The sequence below is a fragment of the Meleagris gallopavo genome, chromosome 4 (genome assembly GCF_000146605.3).
Source record: "Meleagris gallopavo isolate NT-WF06-2002-E0010 breed Aviagen turkey brand Nicholas breeding stock chromosome 4, Turkey_5.1, whole genome shotgun sequence".
Taxonomy (NCBI): Eukaryota; Metazoa; Chordata; class Aves; order Galliformes; family Phasianidae; genus Meleagris; species Meleagris gallopavo.
Genome location: NC_015014.2, coordinates 15,138,133 through 15,155,601, shown reverse-complemented (window position 1 = coordinate 15,155,601; position 17,469 = coordinate 15,138,133). Strand labels below are relative to the sequence as shown.

The 17,469-nt window shown below is 38.4% G+C and overlaps 1 long non-coding RNA gene across 2 annotated transcripts in view; it reads left to right on the top strand.

Annotated features, from left to right (window-relative positions):
* Positions 1 to 12,272, top strand: part of LOC109367192 — a 32,471-nt gene extending 20,199 nt beyond the window's left edge. The window contains exons 3-4 of one of the 2 annotated variants that reach the window (XR_004159496.1): positions 638 to 2,481; positions 12,258 to 12,272. This is a non-coding gene — a long non-coding RNA (uncharacterized LOC109367192). Of the gene's footprint in view, positions 1 to 637; positions 2,482 to 12,257 lie in introns of those variants that run through there. The other variant, XR_004159497.1, reaches the window with a different exon arrangement.
* Positions 12,273 to 17,469: the final 5,197 nt, after the last annotated feature.

Genomic DNA, 17,469 nt, shown 5'->3' with positions numbered 1-17,469 from the left:
GAAAGGTAAAGACAGGGTACTGAAAGCTGGAGTCGAGTTAGTGTGGCGCAGGCTGGTACTATGAGCAGCAGGGTCAAAGGAGAAATAAGTCTCTGGTCAAAATCTCTCTGAGGTGCAGTGGTGGGGGGAAAAAAAAAATCCATTTCTTGAAGTTTAATGAGAAAATACTATCTTTGTTTCAAAACATGCATGCTTCACTTTTTGAGTAATCAGCAGTAACTTCTTCTCATATTCGATACGAAATGTGGAGAGAGAGTTCTACCTCTCCATAGATTCTTTTAATAGGTAAACTACATACAGGTTATTTTTTTATTGGTTGTTCGTTTTTTTTTTCCTTTCTTCCCTGCATCATTATGCCTGCTGGGAATTAGTCACAAATTCATTGCTGTAAGTCTTTGTGATAACTGTGAATGGTATGTTAACCACTGTAAAAGCTTATTCTCCTGTTAACATCACTTAGTCAAATACAGTATCTGGAAAATGGGACAAAACAGTAAATACAAGATTCTCATCACACAAAAATCCTTATTATTTTTTCACTGCATCCATTGTGACTAGGACAATCAGTAAAAGTTAGGATGCATGTTAGGATGTATTTATCTGAAATAGTAGCACTGATTTCTGCTCTCCTTCATAGGAAGAGTATCAAGATTATGAACCTGAAGCATGAGAAATCTTTTCTTCCTTTGTATCTCCTGAAATCTACTAACAAAGACGTCCCATCCTGTACAAGTGCTGAGTTCCAATGTGCCCAGTCGTAAAATTTTTTTACAGTTTTTACAGTGTATTTTGAAGTCTTCCATCAGCAATGATTGGAGTATCTGTGACTGCATCCACCTTGTTTCGGCATTTCCCTCCTGCTGAAACAAAAGCTGGTTGGCAGGGTCATTGTTGTACTGTGGATATTGTGGCTTCACTTTTAAAAGTTAAAAACAAAATGCTAAATAAAAACACCTAAGTGTCTACTGCTTATTTCTAAATCTGTACATGTTTTGTTGATAGGCTGTCAGTAATTTGATATTGTTTATGATACGATTTTTATTTGTTTCCTATGACTATTATTTCTGTGCAGAAAAGACTTATTGTGAAAGCTTTATGTAAATGTGTATGTATTATATATATAAAAAAGTAACTGAGCATGAACTATGCACCTATAAATATTAACTGTTGAAATTTTATTGTTTTGTGATGTGTTTTATTAACTTGTGTCTGTAAATAATGGTGTTCAACTGAAGCAAATAAAATGTAACCTGTTAAAAATGAGCTTCTAGGCTAGTAGTTATTTATAACAGCTAATTATCTCTCCAAGAGCATGCATTGAAGAATTTGGGTTTTGTGGCTTCCTGAGAAGGAACAGGGGGAACAAAAGAAGCAAACAAGCCTGCTCTATACTAAAAGCAGAATGAAGAATGTGAGTATCAGGACTGGCCTTACAGTGCTTTGAAAACTGTTGTTTCAGTTTACGTTGTTGTCCTCAAGTCTCAAGGGAAACTATCTAGGGAAAGCTATTTTTCAAAAGAATTGCAATCAAACTCTTGTTTAAAAACTGTTATCATCTCCTTGATCATTTCAAACAGTTTGTGGATATTTTCACCAATAGTTAAAGTGCATAATGAAGATTAAAGCCCTTTGCTCTTCTGCAGAACCTTTTCATGGTAACCTGCAACAAACCACTGTCAATTTGCAGTCAGCTTCACAAACTATGTGTCAAAAGAATCTCCTGACATGGACATATTTACTGTTAAAAGGCTATGTTAATGTCTCTTGTTTGCTTCCATGGTAAGTAAATATCAGGATGGCATACAATGTATGATCACACTTCTGTAATTATTAATATTGTTAAAGGATTTTTCTATTCTTTGTGAAGGAATTAGGAAGAAAAGCTCAGTGATGCAGTGTTGCGGGTTGTTGTTTTTGTTTTTTTTTTCTCCCTAGTGAGCTAGCAGAGTCTTGGCCACCAAAAGCAGTAACAGAGCTGTCACCCTGATGATTGGTCAGATGCCTGATGTACTACAGCAGATACTGGAAACAGCCGTCTAGATATAAAATACAGTTCTAATGTTCATCTTCCCCAGGTCTCAACTACTGTATTGTTCCTATATTAGGGAGTCAAACTGCTTTGTTGCTCAGATGTTGCAGATAAGTCATATAGCTTCTTAAATAAGATCTGGGAAGCAGTTTGTCCTAAAAGGAGTAATAACAATAAATTGATTCCTGAGATACGACAATTTTCTGAGCATGTAAAGATTATTTTCTTTCATAGGCTAACATCAGCAAGTTATTCAGAGTTTTCAAGTTGTTCCTTCAAAATGTATCATAGGCATTTGGTGTATTTCTCATGCCTGTTGCCAACATGCCCTCAGATGACCCTGATGGTCCGTGGGATCCTGGTTACTATGGTAGCACAGTGTGATACACTGCTCTGGTAACAAGCTGTGCTCTAATTAGATTCCTTAAGGACTGTCCAACCATCCTTTCCAGGTAGAATAAATGCCTTTTTGTCTTATTTCCTGCAGTGAAATTAATGGTGACGTGTGGATTGCAAATGTCAGAATTATGTACGATGCTAAAGCTGAACTAAATAGCTATTTCTGTATTAAAAATTTTTTTAAAGGGCATTAAAAAATGTTTCTACAGTATTGTGATAATGTTTGCTTAAGTGATATCTATTGGAGAGCAACGTACCTCTCAGCTCACTTTTCTTTAGGAGCCTAGATTTTATTTCTAACTGAAAGCAGTTTTTTATCCTCAGACTGTGAGTTAATAATGAATCCCACCATATTCCAGTTCTCCAGGGGAAAAATCACATTTTGTTTCCTTTATATTTTGACAGCCTTAATTGGTCTTAAAATGGCTATTAATTAAACACTTGTAATAATGCTTTCATTACTGTAAATTATAGTGTTAATACTTCTGCTATGTGCTTTTGTTATAATGACATTCAAGTTATTATATTTGCATGAGGAATAGGGCAAGAAATGCTCTCTTCCCCCCAGTGTGACTTATCTTTATTTCCTCAAGATAGCTGTAGAAAAGGTAATTTACAGTGTCTTAAACTCAGGAAGTATAATATCTGCATCTCTTCAAGAACTTCATCCTTAGTTTCTTATCTTGGGCACTCTAGACTTCGTGGTTCTTGTAGAGAATCATCTGACACGGCTAAAGGGTCCATCAGTTCCATGAGCATTGGGGAGGGACTACTCTCTCCAAGAGCTGGGAGACTTGAGCATGCGGGGCTGTGCATCTGATGGCTGAAATTCATCCAAGAGCAAAACAGGAGATAGGTAGAGGATTCTGCCTACTCATAAAATGTTAAAAATCTTAAATTCTTAGTTACCTCTAAGATTTGATGTAACATGTATTGAAGCTTCCTACTGACTTAATGTGGAGGCTTTACAACATCCATAAATCCAGCAGAAGTTTTGCGCTGTGTAGCAGAGCATGCTCGTGTGATGAGTTTCCCATCATTCTTTCTATGCTATTTAGGGAGATAATCCTTGAAACTTTGGGAGATTTCCAGGAGTAGTGATTGTACTCCACCTTTTTGTCAGACTGATGGTACACAGTGGAACTGATAATCCAATGTTCTGCTCCCTAACTCCCTGAAAACAAAGGGAGTATTTCCATTGATTTACATTCTGTATGGATGTCCACGGTTTTGAACAAAAAGCATCAGTTTTCATGTAAGCAAGCTTGTTTTTTAATTACGCTAACCAAAAACAAATGAGATCTTAGTTTTTAGTGTCTCTATGCTGCATTTTTAATGGAAAATACAATCTGCTTAAAAGCAGACATAAACAACTTTTCTCAAGCCTGCCTGACATTTAATGTGTAACTGTGAAGGTTCATCTGATCTAAAAAAGGCTGGCAGATGGAGAGACAGCAGGTGGACCTCAGATGAGACAGCCAAGAGGTAACAAACAGGGTAGGAAACTAGGTCAGCTGAGGTATCTTCCACATTGAAAGAAAAGCTTTGAAAATGCTTCCTCCAGTGGAGGCTTAAAAGTGGACTTGTTTGTGATTGTCAAGTACAGTTTATTGGCCAACTCATTGGTGTTATTTATCTGTTTTCTGATGAGACTGTAAATTCTCAGCAGGGCTGCAGCTTATTTCAGATCTCAGTGTCATAGTAGTTACACATCTATGAACTCCCAGATATGTCAGGTTGTACTATTTATTGTCTCTACTACAAGAATACTTAAAGGCCCTAGATAAGATAGGGACAGGAGTCCAATACCAGGTTCAAGAAAGAGATCTGACAAAGAGTTGAAATGGATTTGCTGCTATTTACAAAGCTGAAGGGAAGATGTGTTTTTTTGTGACTTTTTAGAACATCTGGCACCTCCCCAGTGTCATGCAAATAAACAACAACATTGCAGGGAAAAACCATGAATTGCTAGTTTTAAATGTCAGAAGTCCACTATTTGCCTCAGATTACCTATGCATAAAAGTGAGGGAGATGTTTCTTTAGAATCAATTGCAAAAAAAAAAAAATTAGACTGTAGACTGACCTGCTGGGAATGGAGTACACGCTCTCCATACAATGTTCTTGTAATTGTGCTATTTCTATTTGTGGCACACGTTTGTCTATATTGTGCATGCTGGTGACAGAGTAGGTAAACAGGAGAGTATGTTTAACAATCAAGCATCAAGTAGCAGGACAAGACAGTGCTCATTGTGTTAGGATGTCACAGCAAGGTCAGGGTTCCCATCCTAAGCTTCAGTGAGTAATCTGCTAAAAACAGGCACCGCTGGTCCTGAATAGAATATATGCCAGCCTTTTGAGATATAAGAGCTGAGTAAAAAAAAAATGCATTTTATGATGAAGTTTAGATGTATAAAAGCTGGAAGGTTTCAAAACAGAAAGGAAATACAGACAGAAATTTCAAAAAATATTTATCGACATAGGCTTTTCTCTGCTCAGTGAGATTTTGGCAAAATTGACTCAGTACCATGAGGGATTTAAATGAGTGGAAATATGTGAAATTGTTCATATTACTTCTAGCACCACATACTCTTCTAATCTTGCCAGTATTTCTCCTCTGCAGTAAGAATCTGATTTACAACTGCCTGCCTTACTATCTGTACGGAACTATTTATGCCCATCCTCCTTGTCAGAACAAATACTGGGTCTGTATAATTATCTTTGCTGTTATTGTAGTCAAAGACTTCTCCAAATTCTGAGTCTAATTCTGTTAGGAAGGGTATCTTAAACACCAATAACAGCTTTCAATGAATATACCTTAAAATTTACCTACTTTGGGCATACAGTTTTTGAATAGGTTCTTCTTAGTAAGAACTTAAAATCATCTGATTCATGCCTACTTATCTATCCTTAAATTTATTTACCACTCAGGTCAGCAGATGAAGAGCTGAAGAGCAGAGAATCTGATTAGGTGCGAGATCTTTTCGGATGAATGATTCACCAAATGATTATATACCATTTATTTTCTCCTAATATCTAGCAGCAAAATTGTATAATATAATATCCCTGTAAGCCAGACTCTCAGTGGAGGTGAAGCACTGCATATGAAGTGCAGTGCCTGCTCAGCTCTGCTTTGCTGCTGCTCTTCCTGCCCCATATTTCCTGCTTTATGTGCCACATGTGCATACTCAAAATGAAGTGTCTCACACAGCTGATGAAGAGTTTAACGAGTCTTGGGAATTTCCAGGTCAAGACTTTAGGTCATTTGCTGCTGGACACAGAAACACAAATATCAGGGTTACAGACAGATATCACCATTTGTCTAAGCACCTTCTGGTGAAGTCAGGATAATTGTGCTGCCACCTAAAATACTTCACCTGTACTTAAGTAGATATTTATGTGGGTACTTTAAAAAAATCTTACAATTTTTTTATCTCTGACACAGGCCAGTGCAAGGAAGGTGACTAGCATGATTTTCTTGTTTTCTGTTATATTTAAGGGGAGGTCACTCTCTTAGAAGTTTGCTCAGTACTTCTGTGCAGTCACACCAAAGAGAGTGTACTTGATTTTTTAAACTAATGTTGATTAGAAGACGTGATACTTTTGTCATATGTTGTCTGTAGCTCAGATGGAAAACAACATCTGCCTGTATGGAACAAAAGAGGCATGCTCTGTTTAAGCAGCTTTAAAAACACTTATTTAACTCTGCACTAAATGTATCAAAAAGCCTTTATTTCCTATTAGTGAATCATATTTCTTGCATCAGCTCCTGAGTTTCAGCAAGTCTCTTCCATCTCACACTCACACTGGACTACTTGGCTCTTAAGTGGCATTTTAAAGGAAATACTGATGACATAGTGTGAAATAGCATACTGCAATTATGCCATGCCATTCATTTCTAATCTACCTGCTGCTTGTTTTTATTTATTTGTTTAATATTTATTGATCTGTGCATTGCACCACCCTTCTCCAGCCAATTCTAAAATTATATTGCTAATGATTAACCCCACACGGTGTTCCTGCAGTGGGGTGATCAGCGCTGGTTTACTTCATGCAGTGCTATAGTGAAACATCAAATGTTAAAATTCAGGCCTAGAAAAGAAGTAATTTATTGCAGTACAAATGAGTCACACTGCTGACAGATTCTGACATGTAACCAATCTATTAGAGGTTTTTCTTTTCACAAGTTCTGTCTCCCTCTCTGCTCTTCTGAAAGACTGCATAGACATATATTCACTCATTTGGAATTTTCTGTCTCTTCTTTTCTACTAAAGTTTTGTAATAAAGACCCTAAGTCTGGAAATTGTTAAATATATGAAGGTGTAGAATAATTTTTCTTCTGTTTTGCAATGCTTTGATATTCTTAGAAGATGATGAATGTTAACAGCAGGTATTTTGGGATTGCAAAATAGAATAGAAGCTGATAAGTACCTTGTCTATGAAAAGACATTTATACAAGCCAAGGTTTTCCATGTCATGATCAGCTTCTTTGGGCTTTAGGGTATTTGCTCAGTGGTAAGATATGAAAACTTAGGTTAAGGCAGCACTTTGAGGTGCACCTTTATTCCCAGCTACATACAATAAATAGGTCAAGCATTCCTTCTCTCCTGTTGGCAAGCAGTTATTCTAATGAGGGAGCTATTGAAACTTACTGATATTTTCTTTGTAAATGAAGACTGTGTGATTTGGTACTGCATGAGTTTGAAGCCCTGCTCATCTCCCTATTAGCATAGTTATTTCATCTTAGAACAGAGCTGTGCAAAGGAGCAAAAGGCAGGAACCCTCTTGTAGAAACTACAGTTTTGTGGTTCCTTCATTGTAGATGAGTGATAGGTATCTTACATCAATAGTCAGTCTTCTTTTTGGACTTAAACTATATTTTACACTGAAGACTGTTTGGAACTTGAAGATGAACTTCAAGTGAGTGGGGCTGCAGGTCTGAGTTTGTTGATGGCTGAGAGGTGGAGAACAGCTTCTTTGTATTCTGGATCAGTTTTTCAGTTTTTTTATGTACCTTAACCTAAATTGCATTGCTAAATTGATTGGAAATGCTTCTTGAAGAGTTTAAAGAACAGCAATTGATGTTTTTGTGACGACTGGAAAAGCAAGGGTTTTCTTTATATTTTAATCTCCTTTACCAACAATTTGTTTGGGAAACAAACAAAATGTGAACATTCTGAAAAAAAAAAATCAGCTAGCTTGCTCTAGTTATCATCCAAAAATACAAATCTTTAGGTTAACATCTTGCAGACTTTATTTAAAAATCATAAATAACATGAAGTACTTCTCAGTTGTGCATCAGCAATGTATCAGATCGTATTTCTCCAAGGATAGGTGCTATGCATTTGTTCCCTACACAAGACTCGAGGCATTTCACTTCAGAGACACAAGTAGCTACAGAAATGAGCACAATTGAAGAAGCCGAGGGCCAGCACAGCAGAGGCTTTGAGAGCTATTTGGGCAGAACAGGGAGGGCAGATGCTTGACCAAGGTGAATCGACGGCTGAAAGGAAGGAGAGATGCTCTAAGAAGACAAGAAGGTAGGGAAGCATTGGCAGAGGATTGCCCTGGCATAAAGTTGCAGGCAACACAGGAACAAAGCTGAAATGCCCACTTCTATAGAGCAGTTCATAGACTATTGGATTATTTTTAATATTCAGTCCAGGAAGATCTGTCTTGTTACCAGCTTCACCTTAACTGTCTTGAAAGGAGCTATTTAAGGCAACACTCAGTCTGCCAAACACAGCTGGTGGCTTGATGAAATTTGCAGGAAGGGAAACTGTTGATTTAAACTGTTTCATCTGCAAAGACTTTGTTTCTCAACAGAGACTTTGTGTACAGTCTTAAATCTTAGGTGCATTGTTAATAATAAGAGAATATAAAATAAAAGCAAACAGCCTTTAAATACATCCTGGCATGCGTGGTTACAGCACACTCGTTTTCTGAAATTGCCCTTTGAGGCTCAGCCACTTCCGAGGAAGCCTCCTGCTATTTCAGCACTGTCAGATTTCTGTACGTAGCACAGTCACAGTGCTCATGCTGCAAAAGCAACAGGAAAGAACCAGCTCAATAAAATCAGTTTCTGCAGAACTGTAATAGTCCTTCTCCACAGACCTAAAATATTTGCATGTCCTTATACTTCTCAGTATTGTAGGGAAAAACTCATGAAGTACTATGCAGGGCTTTGTCAACACAATATTTGCTTAGTAAGTGGAGACCAGCGCTACTAGGATGTTTCTAGCCTTGCAGTAGCTTGGATAGGATCGCTTTGGTGCATAGAAAGGTTAAGGCGGAAAACAATTATCGCTTATTTCTGGCCTGAGAGGAATATGACTTTCTTTCCCCATACATGGATAAAAGTTCCTTTGTTTTCCTGTAGTGAAGCTATTATAACAGCATCATGATGGTAAAGGAGTTTGTTTTTAATTATCTTTGTTTTCTTGTCGCCTCCATAAAATTGATTGTTCTTTCCTTAGCATCTGGGGAAATCTGAAGATAGAGTATGTTTAAGGGAGTATGATTGTTCTCTTACCCTACTCTTACCCTACTCTTACCCTACTCTTACCCTACTCTTACCTTACTCTTACCCTTTATGCATTTTTATCACCATTCCCACTTTTGGCTAATGAGTTTACTTCTAGATGGAGAGAGGGGAGAGGGCTGGAGGGTTGCAATAAAATTTGGCTTTTAATCCTAGAACAAGAAAAGATTTGCTGATGAAGTATTTGATTTCTCAAGTGTAAATTGTGCTCTTAGTCAGTAAAATAACTCAACTTTGGCTTTTGGCTTGTCAGTGCTGATTTCTCAGTTCCCACATACCTCTTTGCTGGAATGAAGTCCAGAAAACATGGTGGGGGAAGGTTTCTGTTGCTTCATTTCAGTTTTTTATAGCCCTTGAACAAGTTCCTGGTTACTGTATTATATTTCCAGCCTGATCTGGTTCTTCTCAAGCATATTAATTTGGTTGTACCAAAGTTTTAACTCCAAATATAACTGAAAAATAAACCTCACTTACTTGCTCAGACAGAAAATTCAGACTTCCTGAGGTTTTTGCTCACTGCACATGGTGTCAGCTCTGGACTTCAATCCCAAGCACTGTGCTGAGGCAGTTGAATGGAGGGCTGGGAGTCCTGAACTGCTGTAGAATCGGCAAACACGAGATCATGGAGACAGACTCCTGCACTGGCTGTCTTACTGCCTCAAATCCATTTTGCAGAATGCTGAAAATATTACAAACAAAGAGTTGTGCGGTGAGCCCAATTACTGGAAGATTGCCTACCAAATATAAATGGTAAGTTAGCTTTCCAAATAAAAGCTTTGTTCAGTATAGCCACTCAAAGAACTGGCTTGACCTCCCTACTCATGTCTTCAGCCGAGATAGTTCTGTCTAGGCTGCTGATATTCCTTCTTTCCAGATGTCTTTCCCCCCAGTGTCATTTTCCCTAAAACAATTTGATATTTTAGTCAGTTGAAATGGCTGGAATAGTAGCATTGTTAAGCTCATCATTCTTTTCCAATCACATTTTTTCTTTAAAATGTTACTTTCTTTGTTATTTCCTTTTTTCCTTTTTCCTTGTATTTTTATTAATAATCATTTGGCAGTTTATGATGCTCAGCTTCTGTTATGTTGGAAATGCATGACATATCTTAGCAAAACAAGTCTATTAAGTTTATTAAGGATGATTTTTAGGTATATCGTTACTCTTAGACATTGATCTGATAGTTAAAAGATGGCTAAAATTAGAACTTTCCCTATTGATGTATACAATTATGCTTCCACGTCTATTGGACAGTTGAAAAAAAACCCGACATCTGTACATATATATACATAAACACATACATATATATACATTACATATAGAACATCATGTATCCATAAGGTGCAAAACTACTACTATATGAAACTATAGGAAATACCAAGGATAATGTTTTGATTTGCATTCAGTAATCACCACCACAGAGTACCTGATTGTTAGGTCTTGGGTAAAAATGTTTTTAGTCAATGATCCTTAAAATGTATAAAATTCAGAGTAATAAGAGGAGAAATAGACTTACTGATCACTATTCTATACAGCATGTGATTTTTCAAGGGATCCGATGAGGTTTAGATACACACCAGGCTCTGTAATGCAACAGATTGAACTGTTCAATTTACTCTGAGTAATGGTTAAAATCTTCTCACCCTTACATCTTCTCCTTGCATTTCAGGCATAGCTCCAAGCCCAAGGTGAAATGGTGGAGTCTCCCTAGAGGGAAGATGGCAGACAGGATGAAAAACTGATTTTACCAATGGTGTTATTTTTAAATGGAAAATTATATGCTGCTTTTAATAACTTTTTTTTTTCTGTCTGTTGTGAAAACGTTGTCTAGTTGTCTGAGGTCTTTGGGCCTATATAAAGCTTTAATCTCCTGAAAAGTTTCCATTACATCTAGTGTTTAAATTAATATTAATCCTGTCCACCAGGAAAAAAAGAAATAGAAACCACAACTGGAATGGGAATGGAGGGAGATGCAATTCATTAGGCATCTGCTTTTAAAATCCAGCTGTTCACCTAGTGGACAGCACAGCTCTTGGCTGTGTGTACTGTAATTCTGCGCAGGGCAGGACTGAGTGCTGGTATGTAAAATGCTATAAAAGTGTGTTTTTAAGAAATGATGAAGTATATCAAAAGGAAGTGCTGCCTAGGATTCAGACATCATAGAGATGACTCTGGTGAAAAGACGTGACATACTCGTGCAGAATAAGTGACAGAATGAGAGTTCCAGCAATAGTTCTGAGGGAAAGCCAACACAAGAGCCTGTTAGCACAACAAAAAAAATAAAAATAAAAATAAAAATGCGTTCGAAACCACCAGAATGTTTCCTCTATAAAACATTAATCACTTCTGCTGGAGGATAGCTCACGGTACACATTAGGAAATTTCCAGTAGCTGCAAAAACAAGACAAACAGAAATCAGTAAAGGTCTCTGAGGTACAAGTGCATCTGAAGGATGCTCTGTAAGGCAACCCCTCTAAGAACTGCCAAAGCAGGTTTCTGTCAGAAGATGAAAGCAAGTTTCTTCTCTGGAGATGAACTGCTTTGTAGGAAAAAGAAAGCAAAAATGTTTTTCTTCCCATCATTTCCTTCCTAAACTAACTCCATCATTTCCTAAGCCTACCCAGCACCTTTCTATTTATTAAGCTTATCTGCCAAGTGCTTAATTCTGCTCCTTCTACAATTCACAGAGGCAGGCAATCTAAGACTATTAGCAAATAATCTTGGGAACTGCTGAGGAGGTAATAGCTAACTGTTCCTGAGGGGATGAAAAATAATAAAGAAACAAAAATTATTTAGAAATCCTATTAACAAAAGATATCAGACTATATATGAAAAAGATTTCAAAGCCAAACATGGCTTTGAGGAAAAAAAAAAAGAAAAGAAAAAAAATAGAAAGAAATTCTTGGTATTGTTTTGCCTCCTTTGTATTAATGCATAGTCAGCCATTCATACTTCAATTGAATGTGTGTCTCATTTTCTGCCTGACCTCCATCTCATTCAGAAAGATTGTCTCCATGAAGTCTTTGCATTCTCCTGCCTTACAGCAGGATAGTTTGTATCCTACTCTGTCAGTACCTTGAGAAAAGTACCCCTAAGGAAATCAATGAAAGAAAGGGCAACTGCTTGTATTTTGGAGCACAGGGCTTAAAATATCTCCTCTACCACTATTTGCCAATGCCATCAGTGAAGCAAGGATAACAGTAGCTTCTTCCTGCCTTGTTCAGTGTGCAGAATTGTCATTTAGAATTCGGTATCTGCAGCAGTAGGATCTTGACATCCTCTCTCATTTTCAGATGTTGCATGAAACACAAGGAGAAGCCAGGTGTTGGGCAGGCTAGGAGAAGATGTGGAGCCATGAGCCATAGGGTTGGAGGGAGTCACCAAGAAACCTGTCCCAAAACTGAGGAGCAACGATGACCTGAGCAGAGGTACTAATTCAACTCCTGCCTCCCACTCTTGAGAGAAAGTAAGGATTCAAGGACTTCCTAGATCACGTATGAGACAATATGTACTGTGAAAATAAATCATATTTTCTTCTACTCCTTTAAGCAAGGAGATTTTCTTGAAAAGAAATCATCGAAAATATCATTGCAGGATAATTGCTCTCATGCACAGCTTTCTGTTTCAGTTGTCCAAAATCCTTTTGCAAGCTCTATCCTGCTGTCTTGCACAAAACCGTATTTTCTTCTAACCTTATCGTAACTTTTTTTTTTTTTTTAACTTTCTAGGCTGTAACTGAGGTCTGAAAGAACTCAGCTGTTACGGTGGGGTATGTGTTAAACATACATGCAAAAAAAAAATCACTGTGATCTCTCAAGACTGACTGGTGTTATGTTAGACTGCCTGACAAATAAGAGAGATGAGACACGTGTCTCAAAGCAAGTCTTTTAAGATCTTTTCCTGATAATACTCATGATAATTGAAGTCCATGGCCTTTCTAGTTAGCCTAAATTCTTTCACACACACAAAAATAAAGCCAACTTCTACTGGCTTTTGGTCAGTCAGAGCCTCAGTAAGCCATAGTTTCGAAAGCCTTGTGTCATGGTGGAAGTTGCCTCCTTCATCTAAATAACAGTGAAGCATAGGCACAGCTCTATACAACCTGATTTGATAATACCAGGTAGTAACACAGTGACAAGAGAATTCACAGGACATCTTTCTCTCACAGATCTCTCTCTGCTTTAATGCTGTATAAATTTTCAGTAAGGGGCAGCACTTCTTAATTACTTACATTGTTTATTTTGATGTATCTTACAGCTTTCACTTTCAAACCAGAAATGAAAGGCCGTAGTTTCTCTGAAGATGGCAGATTTGTGTTTTTAAAAGATTTTAAATTAGTATGTGTATTTACCCACTGTAGCAGAAATGCTAAGTCACAGCCTTAAGCAGTGATTGAGCACCTGGTGGAAGGCAGGGCCAACCCAGGGGAGCTCAGGTGCATGCAATGTGACTAGAAGGAGTGGAGCCAGGATCACCCCTTCCCAGACCTCATTTGAAGGTTGGCAGCGGAGGCAAGTTTTTTTTTTTTTATTGCTTGAGATCCTTGCCTACCAGATGCCCACTCAAGGTAAGCATTTTCTTTTCTTTGTTTCTGTGTTTGTTGCTGTTGCATTTGAGCAAATGCTCATTTGTTGCAGTTTAGGATTTTACTGCTCTGCTGTCATTGCTGTGTTTTTCATTGTATTGCAGCATTACACCCACTTTCTGTTTTCCCACTCCGTTTTTCTTATTTCCATTCCATTTATAGTAATACTGTTGGATGTGTTAGCAGTCAAGAAAATGATCGGTGCAGATACTAAAGCAATAATATATTTTGCTTTTTTACTAAGCAACCTGTTTTTGTAGCTAATTTTAGTTGTTTTCTTCATCATATTCTTAGTTATGGTATGTTGACAAATTGTGTGGCTTGAGGACACCCATGCAGGTACTGCCTGAACTGCCTGCCTGTGCTGTGTTGCAACAGCTGTTGTTTGAAGGCTTCCTGGCCCACCCTTTTCTATTGTGTGCTGGTGTTTTTCATTAGATTACATTTGCTTTGAAATGCATCACAGCCTTAGTTCTCCTGAGTCATGAAAGCTTTGTTCTTGCAGTTACACTGTGCAAATTAGCCTGGAAAGCAGCCAGATAATGCAACCACGACTCCATTTGTGAATGTGATAGTGGAGGTTGAAAAGGATATTAAACCTTAGGCTTTAGACCTTTAAGCTGGTCTGTACTTGACTCAGGTCAGAATGTAGTGAACAAGAACGTTTCTCTCATCTCGTGGCCTGTAACTTTGCATCTGAGAAGCGGGCCCTGGATGTCCCATGTCCAAGCAGCACAGAACAGCTTCCATAGCAGCTCCTGATCAGCTGGTGCTCATCCCTACAATTAATAACATTGTTAACCCCGCTGATAATGTTATTAATCACAGGGTGTCAGTGCATAAACATTTCAGCCCAGTGAGTATTCCAAATTCTAATGTCCTCGGTGCTGTCCAGTCATAAATGCATGTTTCCTGCCTGAAAGAAATTGTTTCCAATAGCTCCACTGAAGTATTGAATTGGTAAGTAGCATCTATATTTACTGACTGCTGTTGTTTATTTCAGATAGCATTTTTGGAGAGCCAGGTATTACACCCTTACTAGGAATCGATGAGTAGCAGATGCTTACTTTTTACAGAACTTCAAGGCAAACCTACATTACTAAGTGCTTTCCTATCATAGTAATGGGAAATTGAAGGAATATATTTTACCAATCTATTGCACATTAAAGTAAAACATGTCTCCTGGTTTCATTTATTGAAGATCAATTAATTTTATGTAATATAATGTGTCCTGCATAAAAAAAAAAAAAAGCTGTAGAGCTTTTCTTCATGAGCTGAGAGTTGTATCTCTTTCAGATGAAACTGAAGGCTCAGAGGGTCTCTAAGAAAAGGGAATTGTTACAGAGCTTGAGGACACCTTCCTTGGAAGAATATAATGCTAACCTGCCCTTAAGCATTGATGCTGTCTGCCTATAGACATCACTGAAAATGGCACTTTGGATACTGGCTATTTAATGTTTCTTTATATATTTTGGATTGTGAAAAACATAGCAATATGGCATGTATGTTTAAAGGCATCAGTACAGCTTGTCATCTCAGCTCTGGCACACACCTGGATTTGGCTTTGCATAAGCATGAGTGAGTCTGGTTGAGTCCAGTGAGGAGAGAACATCCAGTGTCTGTACATACTCAGATCTGTCACCTTCTTAGAAGTTCAGGAGTTACAAAACACACTTGACTGATACCTATACCACCAATCACTGTTCTTAACCTGTCATATTTGGGGGATCTTAAGGGATCAGATGTATTCTGTGAAGAAAAGATGTTCTCCTGGAGAGTTATGGAAGCAGTGAGATCAGTGCTCAGTCATCTCCAACAGGACCTTTCAACCTTGTGTCCTGCTTCCTGAATTGGGAAGGAGTGGGCACAGTTTGTGCTTGCACCAGGTGGCTGTCACAGATAGGAGAGATGGCATAAGGCATCGTCTAGTGTTATTCCAGGTAAATGTGACACAGAGGTGCCTCTGGTTACTTCACTGACACAGATGAATACTAGAGCAAGGTGCTCGATAGGCATTTCACAGCATCCTTTTTACATGGTTAAAAATGACTGCTGTCTTCTGCTGTCAGCTGAATATCTTCCATGGATTTGTGCATGAGCTAGGTAACATCCAGGAAAGAAAAGAGTAGAAACAAAGCAGTAGAAAGGAAGTAAAAGGACAAATTAAGCATAAATTCACAAATACTCTTACTATCCAGGGGAAAGTGTTGGCTACTCTTTTATCTTTCTGTGTGTTTTTTTTTTTTTCAGTAGAATAAGATGGCAAGAATATTTTTTTTCCTCACTCTCCATCACATGTACACAGAATACAAATTACCATTATTATGTATGGAACAAAAGTAAGTATCATTGCTTTAGAAAGAATAGCTGACCAAAAATTGAATTTGTATAAGCAAAACTTTATTATGTATTTCAGAGATGGCAGCATAGCCAATCTCTTACTGTGTTGCAGGCAAATCTTCACACTCGGTCAATCTGTGCAAGAGGAAAGAGTCTGTTGTTGTCTACCACTCTTCAGGAAGACTTCCTGAAAAAGTAAAATGCATTCATGCCTGACCCTTCATTTGTGCTTTGGATCATCAACATATTACTGTTACTGTAGGACACTGAGAAGGTGGCATGTTGGGAGGATGAATGAGAGTGGGGTAGGGGAGGACCTCATACAGAGCCAAATCTCTGCTGGTCAGAGGTCCCTTAGTGGTCCTAATTGGTTACGTGCTCTGACTTACTGCCAGACTGGAGCTGCTATGGCTGAAAGCTGGCTTCTGAAACTCCCATTGCTTTCCTTCTACTAAGGTAACTTTCATTCAGATCAGATCCAATCCAGGGTTACCAACCTGGAGAACAATTCAGGGAAATCATGCCAAGAAGGAATTAACTAAAGGGCTGCAAGGGACAAAATCTGAAACAGTGCAGTGTGGGTTAACATTTCTTTCTTGAACGTCTCAGCATTAATCATTTCCATCTGTAGCACATGCTGCTGTTGCTCTCAGTGTTGATGCTCGTCCAGTTGGCTCTTGTATCAGTTGTACAATATGCCAGATTTGCCCAGAAGCCAGAATCATTTATGCCATGATTCACTCAGTCTGAACTGACTCAAATCATGGGGCTTTGTTTGGGACACCTTTGTGTCCACACAGTTTCTCTTTGTTCCCCTTGAAAAACACAGCTGAGTTTACACTGCTGTGCCCACTTCTTTTCCTACCAAAGCTTTATTCTTATGCTTCTGACACATTTAATTTGTTATCTGATTTGCTACTTTGTCGTCCAAGTGGATACATGTGAATACTGCAGAAAAACAGGAATGGTGAGAATGCTTGTTTCCACTTGCAAGTAAGCTGGCATCTGTTTTATTGATGATCTTTAATTTCCAGGGGTACCATTTGTTCTGTGTTTATGAAGCACCGGAGATATAACAATGTTCATGCTTCTGAAGTTGAATGGCAGCTCTGGGTATCTCTTGGACCTGAGCCACCAGAGCAGGAGAGATGCCCCTAGGAGGTAACAGAACTAGCAGAGTGTGCATTCAATCATTTTCCCTTCATTTTATGTACCAGGGAGAGGAAAACCTGAGAGACAGAGAGAATGTGGGACCACAAAGCTCTTTCTCAGGGAGTGCTGCTAGCAGGGTATTGTGGGCAGGGTCCACGTCAGAAGAGAAAGACAAAGCTGTGCCCTAGTCCATCTCCAGCAGATGTAAGTATGGCTCCTGCTCCTGGAGACTGGCACTCCTCTCAGTGTCTGGACCATGGTGAGAGTCCTTTTTGTACTATCCTGGATTTGGCACAGGCTATAATGCTATTTTAGCCACTGTTTGAGCTCTGCTGCATTCATACGTGCTCCTGTAGGATACAGAATCTTGATGAAGGTATCCAGAACTGCAGAATCAGTTGCTTTCAATCATAATTTTCTTTGATTAA